Below are 11,126 nucleotides of genomic sequence, written 5' to 3' on the forward strand. Positions count from 1 at the left end.
TTCTCTATTCATATTTACAATTGAGGTCGTCAAAATATAAATCTATCATGTACAATTTGTATCCACTCATACATGCTACAAAAGACTCTTCATCCCAGCTCTTGAAATATGGGTTTTGAATTAGAATTTTATGTCTTGAAATGGCTAGGGGTTATTTAGTATCTGACGAACTACTCTAAATGTTTCAAATGCCGCGGTAGAAAAAAGGTCAATACAAGAATACTATCCTTCAGAGCTACATGAAAGTGATCACGACCAGAAACTTTTAACTTCTGATTTAACGTTTTTTTTTTTGTTTTTTTTACATTATAGTTAACAATTCTTTGTATGATCGGACGGACGACTAGATTGATTTGGTTACTGGCATGTCGTTTCCGTTCAAACGAAACAAGTTTGTTACCACAGGAATGGTACGTCAAATGAAAAACGACCGATAAAAAGAAAATTTTTATAGGATATTTAAACGAATTTACAAAATTGGAACATAGGTAAACTAATGTTATCCCTAATCTAGCCTGATTTAGCGCAATTTAGGGAAATTTTGGTTTCCCTGTTCTCAGCTTCACAATTGATTTGTCCTTCCAACTGTATAGATTCGAACGCAACAGATGAGTCATACGTGGACGCGTCTGCAAGGCGTGCTAAGTCATAAGTACCGCCCTGGTATCTTTGGTGGCTTGTTTTAATAAAAGAAACACAGATTGCAGTCTCAAAAATATCATATTAAACTATGACTTTATATCGACAACTTGTTTTTAGTATGCCATAACAGAGTCATGCTATTCGGTATTTCAATGGATACGAGTTGTGAACCGAATTATTCTTGTACTTATTTTAAATAGAATATATTGGAAACGATCCTAAAAGACAAATAAGAAAACAATTTCTAGCATTGAGTTTTTTTTCCTTTAAATATAATAACGTGTCATTTACATATATAAATAATTACTTTTCTGTGATTACTGACGTCTCATTTCTCATCGTGGACTGAAAACGAGATTGTAACTGAGACTAGAAAGTCTGCTTCAAAAGTATTAATAGTAGTAACAATGTATCTAAATGGCATCAAATTCATGTCATGTGTAGCAAACTTATTCTTCTTTCTTGTATAGCAGATTTGTTTTTTCATGTTAGTAAAATATTGCCTTCAGAATTAGTGTGATGAGGTATATTCAGCCAGTGTTGTCAATCACGTGTGGATTCTTAACAATTCTAAAGATCTACTCTAAAATGTGCAATCACAACTTTGCAGTAATATGAAAACTTTAGCTTTGTCTACGCTCTATACTACTATTCCCGGTGCTCATTTGAAAATCGATAACATAGTCTCATTAAATACAACTTTGTTTACAAATGTGGGAATGGTATATACAAACTTTATGTTTTAGGTCATTCAAAATCTTACTTTCTTAATAACCACTCTGATACCAACAACAAATGCACCAAGAGGATATCATGAAAATGCTGGGTTTTTTGGTCGATAACCAATTTGTTATATGTGGTGGATTGATATTCTAACAGACAGTCGGTATTCCAATGGGTATTACTTGTGCACCCATACTGGTAAACTTGTTTTTGTTATCATATAAAGCATAATTTTAACAGCACTTCTTCCAAAAACTAAAAAAAAAATGAAAAAGAATCTCGCAAAGTTCTCTTATTTCACTTTCAGATATATTGATGATGTTCTGATACTCAATAATCCACATGTTAGTTAGTGTTTGCATTTCAGATATGCCAGTGAACTTGATATTAAGTAAACTACCGAAACTAGAAAGTCTGAATCATTTTTTTTTTTAAATTTTTCCTCGATGACTCATAGGACTTCAGACTATAATCTATGGCAAACTTGACGATTTCAAGCTCCTTTTGAAGTTCATGCGAGTCCTTCAGGTTTTTATTCTTTATTTTATTTTGTATCTTCTAAATGGATAAACGAAATTTGAACATCGGGAAACTACTGTTGACTCTTATCGTATAGCCAATTTATTCCTGTTTCATATTTAGGACATTTTTTTTCACACGTAAAACTGTTGTATTGACAATATCAAACATTGTTATTTCAAACGAGACCAACGATATTTTTAGAAAATTACATTAGCTCGAACTTGCTGTAGCCTTGACTTATGTTGTAATATCGTCTGTTTTTTTAAATATTAAAATCATGATTGCGTTTCAAAGATTTTTATTCATATTATGCTCGAATGTTTTGAGTAATGCCGATAATGCCTTTTCTATTTTAACAATACTGGAAAAAAGCACCAAAACCTAATAGATAAATATTCGGGGTCTACTTCACAAATAATACAAGATGATCTTGAGTTATAGATTCTAGGTGCGGAAGTTGTGGGTCTTTTTATTTTACTTTAGTTTCCCCGTTATTTATCTTCGTGCTATTATGTTTCTTATGGTTTGACATTTGACATGACTCGGTATTTATGCATCCGCTATCGGGTTTTTGACTTTTTTGGGTATTACTGGTGCAGGTGGGTCGAAAACAAAGGGGTTTTTACAGTGATGTTTCTATTTTTTTACACTTGTATTTATAGAAAGTGTATACTATATACGGTATGTACTCAGAGATCAACGACAAAAACTTTTTTTGTTGACGGTCATTGTCAAATTTACTATCTACTACACATTTTTTGTTGACGTCTTTGTTAAATTAATATGTATGTTTGTTTGAACAGTCAGTTGTGTTTTATGTCTGTTATGTCTGTTTACACAGTTTTGGCTGCTTGATCCCAATCATTGTCAAATTAACCTATAATGGCTGTTTTGGGTTGCTCACCCAATTTTGTCAATATAACGGAACTATAAACAACTGTCATACGTGAGGGAGGTTTAGCTAGCTATATAACCATGATTCACCCACCATTTTATTCGGAAAAATGCCGGTCCCAGGTCAGAAATATAGCAGTTGTTTTTCACTTGTTCCGTTGATTGATAGTGTTTGATTTTGTCAGTTTTTATAGACTTTCCCGTTTTGAATTTGCCTGTTAGAGTTCGGTATTTTTGTTATACTTTTATGGAGAAAATGTGCAAAACTGTAAAAAAAATGTATAAAAACAAGATCGATCAAATTCACAAACAAAAAAATATATATCAAAAAAGATTTATTAGAACACAAAAATAACAATAAGGAGAAGTCAAACCTTTAAGAATGCTGCCTAAATCATACAAATATCTTAATTAAATAGGTATTCTTGTTGTATCGGACTATAAACAAAAAGAACATAATCCTTTTTTATATATTGTCAAAATGAAATGTATATCAGTACTTGCTTTTCAATTACTTTAATAAAGAAATCACAAAGTTTTAAGGACGCAGTTTATTCATTCTATAAGGATTATTCAAAAAAATATATGTAAACAGAACAAATACAAGATCATATATTTTTTAAGTAATACATGAGAACACAAATTTTATAATTAATTTTTGATAATAGCAATAGAAAAAAGTGGTTCATTGCTCCATTTGAAAAAAATTAAAATAACAGTACAATCTTTTTGGAGGTAGACTGTCCGAGTTATCTTTCCTGAGAAGTCAATTTATTAAACTTTTTGGGGTAAATCGAAAATATTAAAGTTTAAAAAGCCATTTTTATATCTGAGGTAGTTCCTACTTGAGCTTGGCAATATTTGTCCAATTAAGATCGTGGTCACAATTCGTATACTCTCACACTACCTAACTTAATTCTTAACAAACTAAATTGCATATAATATATACACACATATATGTGTACACGAAGTCACTTCTAGTAATGTCGGGTATGTTGTTTTTGACAAAATAATCGCCAAGATGTATACGTTTTAATAATGACAATAATCTTTTACTGATTTGATGAAGCCCATGTCCGCAAATTGCATCAATTCCCCTTCCATATCCATGCATAATATAATTGGTTTACGAATCCATTAAAACTCTGTTCCATAAACCAATCGTGCTGCTATGCTTTCCACTGATGATGATCGTTTAAGGTTAACAGCTGATATTCCAAAAGTTTTTTAACTTATGCCGTAAAATCCAAACACGTTTGTTTTTTTCATTGGATATACAAGTGACATATCTGACAACGAAGCTTCAATAGTCTGGTCTTTCTTAAGTCTCACAGCCATGAAAAAATAACTACTCTCAAAAACTTCTTTCTGGTTGTGCTTAAAATTCACACCCTTGGTAAATAGAGTTGTGTATCCACTTTTTATTGTGTGCAATATAAAACCGTCAGACGTTCTGTGGTTAGATTTCATTTGTAATAAGTTGAATATTAACATTATTCCTGAAGAAGGAATACGTAATCCATCAGTTTGGTCACAGATGATATCTCCGGTATTGCTTTTCCATCTTAAATGGTCACCTGAAATAATAAACAAAACTTCAACATAATACCCGTGTTTCTATTAACGACATTTATATTGGAAATGATTTGAGATACGTTTTATATAGTTAATACTGTGTTTTGACAGGGGATGTTCTATGTTTATGTTTTTACCCTATTTATTTCTGTAAGTCTTAAAAATCATAAAAACCTTAAGAAACATCACTTTATATGTATAAAAAGAGACGGGGATGGGGGTTACGGTGATTATTTAGAAATCCAACAACACACATAGCCAAAAAACATCTACAGCTCAGCAAACAATAGAAGATATATACATAAAAAATGTTTAGGGTCCTCAGAATAAGTCAAATGTATATACGGTATACAGCATAAGATAAAAGAACACCACTGTCCAAGGTTAGGGAAGGATTAGGCGTTCTCAAACACGTTTAATCACGCCAGATTCTGTATGTGCCTGTCCCAAGTCAGGAGCCTGTAGTTCAGTAGTTGTCGTTGGTTCATGTCTGTCGTATTTGATTTTCGTTAATTGGTTTGTTGTAAATCAGGCCGTTAGTTTTCTCGTTTGTACTGTTTTAAACTTTTCATGTCGGGGTCTTTTATACAGTATGGGATTTTCTCATTGTTGAAGACCGTACGGTGGACTATAACAGATTACATCTGTTTCATTTAAACTCTGCTGGATAGTTGTCTCATTGGAAATCATAACACATCTTCTTATTTTTTATATGATATATTTAGTGCATTTTCATTTTTACCTTTTTATTATATAATGCTTGGAATATTACAACACACTTATAGATATATAATATACATAATCATGTGACAATTTTAGGACAGACTTCTCAATCGGATAACTCGTGGTTATACAGGGCGACCTCCATAAAATACATATAATTCGTCTCAAATTTAACCCAACAATGTTAGATCTGCAAATTTGCGATAGCAAAATTTTGTTCTTCCCTCAGCCGGATTCGAACCCCTGATTCTGTGACATCGTGGCAAGTCTGCCTGCACTGTGTCAATCGCCCTAGACCACTCACCCAGCTAAGCTTTATAAAAATATAGCTTTCGTTAGTAGATATTAATGCCTTTGAGTTTCCTCGTCGTTTTTATCAAGGGTTGTAACACAGTACATAATGTAAAATGGCAACTAGGATGGTGTACCTTTCAGATCAGCTGTTTTGTCTCTCGCAAAAGATGACAAAGTAACTTACCATGCCGCCACATCACATATTAATTTTATCACATACGTATAAACGTAAATATATAACTAATTATACCAACATATTGTCATTTACTACGAATAAATAAAGTACCACTCAAAAGATATTCGTTAAACAAATTATAAGTGCTTCAACTTTTTGCAGTCTTTTCACGTAACTGATTATTTGAAACTTCTTCGGATTGCAGTTTTTCTTTTACAGAAAGAAATACCAATCACTTTTATCCATATAACTTTCAAATAAATATGATATTTTAAAAAATAAATTTTGAGAAATTAGATAAGAATATGAATTTAGCAGACGGTAGACATACGTCATTGAGATAGCAACACTGACATCAAGACAGAAGGTTACAGAACGAAAATAATTGAATATGCAAACAGGTCTTTAAGAGCCACATAATCTTTTCAAAATATACAAACTAAAAATACTCAAACATAGGTGCTGTCAACGTTTTACTGAACTGATGCATGGTGGTGTATTAGATTATTTTTCCGTCCAATTTACCGCTATGACATACAAGTAAATGAGTGTAATTAACTCAAGGCAGACGACTAAAAAAAAACAGAAAACAATATGTGCATAGCTTATGTTAGTATGATGTTTTGGGACAATTTTCATCAGATACCCTCAATAATGAAAGTTCCGAAATCTCAATCCAAAAACCGTTTTGAGCATTAAAACCAGTTAAACTAAAGTTAACTATCGTATCGGCGTATAAATTTCTCTGTGTACAAAAGTACTGAAATGTGCATGGTATTTCAAAATTATAAAATGTTTAATCAGGGTTTAGCCATATTACGTATATGAATTACACTATGTATTTAGTGGAAGGAAACTCAAAATGTCATTTGCATTGATAATGATAGTTATGTTTCATAAAGTTTGGAAAACACCATAAGGGAAAGCTTCTTATTTATTTTTAATTTGATAATATTCAAAATACTAAACTATTTTACCTTTTAAGGATCTAGGATTTAGGTAGCAAGTTCCACTTCTATCAGATTTCTCCATGGTGGAATTGTTCCTATGGAATTCGAACGACATCTAGAAATAAACATTTTACACGTCATCACATGTTGTTAAAAATAAACAAATATAGATACGTTAAAAACTTTACTACCTAATAAAGAACTTCCTCCAAAAATATTCCCTGCATTACGAAAAGCATTGTTCAAAGATAATGGTGGCTTAGATTGTGTAATTCTCGATAAAAACTGAAACTGAAACAAGAAAAGTTTTGTTGTTTGAAAACAAAAAAAAAATATTAAAAATTTTCAGCAAAATAGAACTGTATTTTCCTTTTATGAATACAAATCCCCAGTGATTCTGATTTCCGTTTTTACGTCAAGTCTTACTGGTACACTCAATGCCATACATTTGGAAAAGAGAGGCGAGGATATCTCATATGTCGAACACAAACTAACAAAGCCATATATATATAGCAAACGACGAAAAGACAAACAACAGTCTACAAAATACAACATAGAAAACTAAAGACTGGGCAACACGAACCCAACCAAAACACGGGGGTGATCCGAAAGGATAAGCAGAGTGTAAATGAAAAATATAAAATATTAAGTGTTTGTATAACATTAAAACAAAAAGGGGCATAACGAACCAGCAAACATTGTATATGACCATCTTTGCGCCAAGGAGGTAACACCTTACTTTTAGTATATTTACATAAAGGTTCGACTGTAACTATAATCGAAATTATTCCAGTACCGAGGAATAAATAAGTGACTCGTATACTCGAGAGGGGGGATGTAAAATATAACACTGTTTGAAAAATAATAAAACATAATTCCACAATCATCGAAAATACAGTTGATGTTTACTTTACAAATTAGCGTCATCCGTCTATTTCTGTTGTGAAAAACAAAATTGCAGGAATAAGTAAGAATTTCCTATCCTTCGTAATCTTTAGGAAAAGCTGTTATAATATTCGAATTAGCTCTCGCCGCGATATAGCCTTTCTGTGCTAATGCGGCGTAAAGCAAACAACAATCAATCAATCAATCTTTAGGAAAAGCTAACATTAGGTATGATTTAAAGGAATAGAAAATGATACAAGTTAAATGCCATACACATGTAATTGCTTTGCAAAGTTTTGTCCTTAATTCCCGGTAAATAGTTCAAAACATTGACAAAATATGAGGAGGTGCACACGTTCAATGTTTATTAATTCATTTTGTTAAGGGGGGGGGGGGGGTGTAAAATTTCAAGGAATTGAAATGGATATAAAACAAGAGAGATGCTGATTATACAAATTAATCTAAATATCGAAAAAGTTTCGAGATAACGATAAAATGAAAATGAACATTTTATACTGAGTTTATTTTGCTAGATTAACACAATTGTAGGAGGAGGGGATTGCATAATAAAGATATATCAACATGATACGAGTAATTATTAAAAAAAATCAAATGATTTCTGCGCAAAAACATGTGCACTCGTCACTCCCGTAACCAAAAGTTTAGAAAGACAACATTTCAGAGCGGAAAAAAACAAAACTTCCTTATGTAGAACAATTAAGATCTTCTAAGGCCACCTTAATAGCGGTAAAAAGAGACAGAAAAGGGTCGGTTTTTTAAATGAATAAATGGATTGTCATTACATAAGTAAGTGATAAACAAAAACTTGAAAGCAATTCAATTATTATCAGTATCAACAAATGTGAACATCGTTTATACCCATACATTTTATATAGATACCAATCTGTTTTATATAGATACCAATCTGTATTATAAAGATACCATTCTGTTTAAGAAGAAGAGGCCTTTTATCAGATTAATGAATACATTTTTTTGCTCAAGCTGTATATTTTTTCTTTTAAATATTTTCCCAAAATTTTTATTAAATGCATTGAAGAGTGAGTAAAATAATAGGATTTTTTCCCGACCAACTTCGGGGCGAAATATTTTTTAAAACCCAGACCACTCCTCAAAATTATAAATGGTTTGAGCTAAATTAAGTTTGATCCGATTTTCAATTCACAGAATTTAAAAACTAATTGTATTCAATCGTTTTCTTAACAGTTCATATTACAACAGATACATAATAGTCACACCAAACATAATATTATAAGCTTGCAAACCGTTAGTTGTTTTTGCGGGGAGATGGGAAGTAGGGAGGGGCGTTTGAGATTTTTTAAATTTAATTTCGTTTCATATTTCATATTTCCTTTTCACTTTTTTTCATGTGTTCTTGTTCTTATCCATGCAATCTTCCATAACTTTAGTTTATTTGTACTGGTACTCTAAAATAAAAAAAGGGGGGCTTCCATGCAACTATCGCAAGTGCAAACACACAAAACACAATTCAAGAAAACTTACAAAAGCAAAAACATCTGCAAAAAACAAAAATAAATAAACAAACAAACGAGCAAATACCCCCAAACCATAAATATGTGATGTACTTACCAACTGCATTAACAAAGTAACAGCAGGAACCGTTTCTTTCATACACATATATAGTTTACTATCATTGCAAGGCACAATTATTGTACTGTTCAGCATTTGTTCGACTTTACCATCAGTATTTGATTTTTGCATTTGGATTTCGAGCAATAGGTGAAGATTTCCCACAAAAAGCGAAAAAGCTGACAAAGTGAGCAGCGCAATGCCAACTTTATACTTGCTCATATCATGTTTTGGGATCCATTGATGGAAATATTTGTTTCTGTCGGTTTTGAAAAGTGGTAAGTACTTATCCATTATTATTTTTTAGTACAGCTATATATTACTGATCAGATTTATCAATTCAGATTAGGAAAACAGAAAATGTTGGGAACTCTATCTTTAAAAATTCTTAAGTGCAACCAAGAAGGTGACATAAGAACACTTTTTCTCAGTAACTGTCTACATTTAAACAGAATTTATAAAATAATTGAGATTGAAAAACCACAAAACTGACTAATGTTGTTAGATCAAATAGGGTATTTATATCTTTATAATGGATTTACCTGTAAACAAACCAGGAAGTTAGTGTATTCCAATGAATGCACGATTATTCATAAAAGTGCAGTTTATTTCAGTGTATTTTGATCTTCATAAAGGAAATAATAAACATTATCACGAACATTATATTTGATCCATATTTAGTCACAAAGTTTTATGTTCATAATTATATTTGTTTATATGCCTAATATGTATGACTTAAATTATCATTGACATGATCCTGAATATAAATTTTATAAATTAACTGTAAACTTAAAATTTTCGAAATACTAAGAATTTTCTACCCCAAGAATAGATTACCGTAGCTGTATTTTCCAAAAATCTTTCGGAAATTTGAGTTCTTAATGCTCTCCAACTTCATTCTTTATTTGGCCTTTTTAAATTTTTGGTTCGAGTGTCACTGATGAGTCTTTTGAAGACGAGAATTACGTCTGGCGAACACAATTTTAATCCTTGTATCTATGATGAGTTTATATACTTAAAGAAAGGAAATTGATACTTGTATTTACAATTATTGTAGTTGCCCATTCATTATTGAAAAACATAAAAATAACAAATCTGACGGATAGTCTAACAGTATCTAAGATACATAGTATTGTGCTTTTGTATTTTTGTAAATGATTTGTAGGCACACGTACTATCAAAGGGATCTAGGAGGCAGAGGTTGATCTTATCCTTGCTATTTTCCCCCCAAATGAAACTACACGTTATAAATTTCGTGCGTCCGAAGCGTTTTTCTGAATTTACCTTCATTAGGAACGCTCAAACCAAAATATTTGAAAGCCAGAAATTAATTAATATGTAGACACGTTACCAAATGGGACATAAAACTAATAGTAGCCAGATTAATCAATATGTAGACACGTTAGGAGCTATATTATCAAATGGGACATAAAACTAATAGCCAGATTAATTAATATGTAGACACGTTAGGAGCTATATTATCAAATGGGACATAAAACCAATAGCCAGATTAATCAATGTTCAACTTTGCCTGAGGGGTTTGGAACCTTAATTTCTTCATATTTATTAGTTTATTAACGGGGAATTTTAGAAAAACATTTTTTTTTAATTTGTGACACTATCGAAGCACTAACTGCTGACCTGATAATGCACTTGGGTATATTAAATAAGTTTTTGCGAATTTGAGGTTGATACCCATTTATAGAGGGCTTGTTTCTTAAAAGGAAGCCAACGAACCAAGGGTTCTGAATAGTAAAGTTGAAGTCATCTTTTTGAAAAATTGACTGACTCCATCATAATTTGTAGGCCCTTTATGAATTTTTATAAGATGACCACATATATGTTCTATTAGTCTTATTCATAATGCCGTCTTTCTCTCAGTGCTATGCCATTACCGAAAACGACTTATCATCAAACTTTGCTTGTAATGAGATACACGACGGGTGCCAATAGTGAAACAGGAACCTTTCAGGGAACATGATTTCATATCGGTTTGTATGGAAAAACTCATCAAGAATCAAACAGTTGGAATTTTGGCTCCACAATTTTCTTCATCTTCGCACTTTATTAAGCCGTTTATCTTTTGATTCGAGCGTCACTTGTGTCTTTTGTAGATGAAACGCACGTCTGGCGTA

The 11,126-nt window shown here is 31.7% G+C and overlaps 1 long non-coding RNA gene across 2 annotated transcripts; it reads right to left on the reverse strand.

Annotated features, from left to right (window-relative positions):
- Nucleotides 1–3,101: 3,101 nt before the first annotated feature.
- LOC127698251 (uncharacterized) lies at nucleotides 3,102–9,444 on the reverse strand. Of its 2 annotated transcripts, XR_007980771.1 has the most exons (3): nucleotides 8,992–9,444; nucleotides 6,526–6,613; nucleotides 3,102–4,358 (listed from the first exon to the last, which is right to left on the reverse strand). It is a non-coding gene; the product is annotated as an uncharacterized LOC127698251 (long non-coding RNA). The 2 variants fall into 2 exon arrangements; XR_007980770.1 differs by lacking the exon at nucleotides 8,992–9,444 and having other exon boundaries at nucleotides 6,526–6,723.
- Nucleotides 9,445–11,126: the final 1,682 nt, after the last annotated feature.

This window comes from Mytilus californianus, unplaced genomic scaffold (genome assembly GCF_021869535.1).
Source record: "Mytilus californianus isolate M0D057914Y unplaced genomic scaffold, xbMytCali1.0.p SCAF_4, whole genome shotgun sequence".
NCBI classification, from domain to species: Eukaryota; Metazoa; Mollusca; class Bivalvia; order Mytilida; family Mytilidae; genus Mytilus; species Mytilus californianus.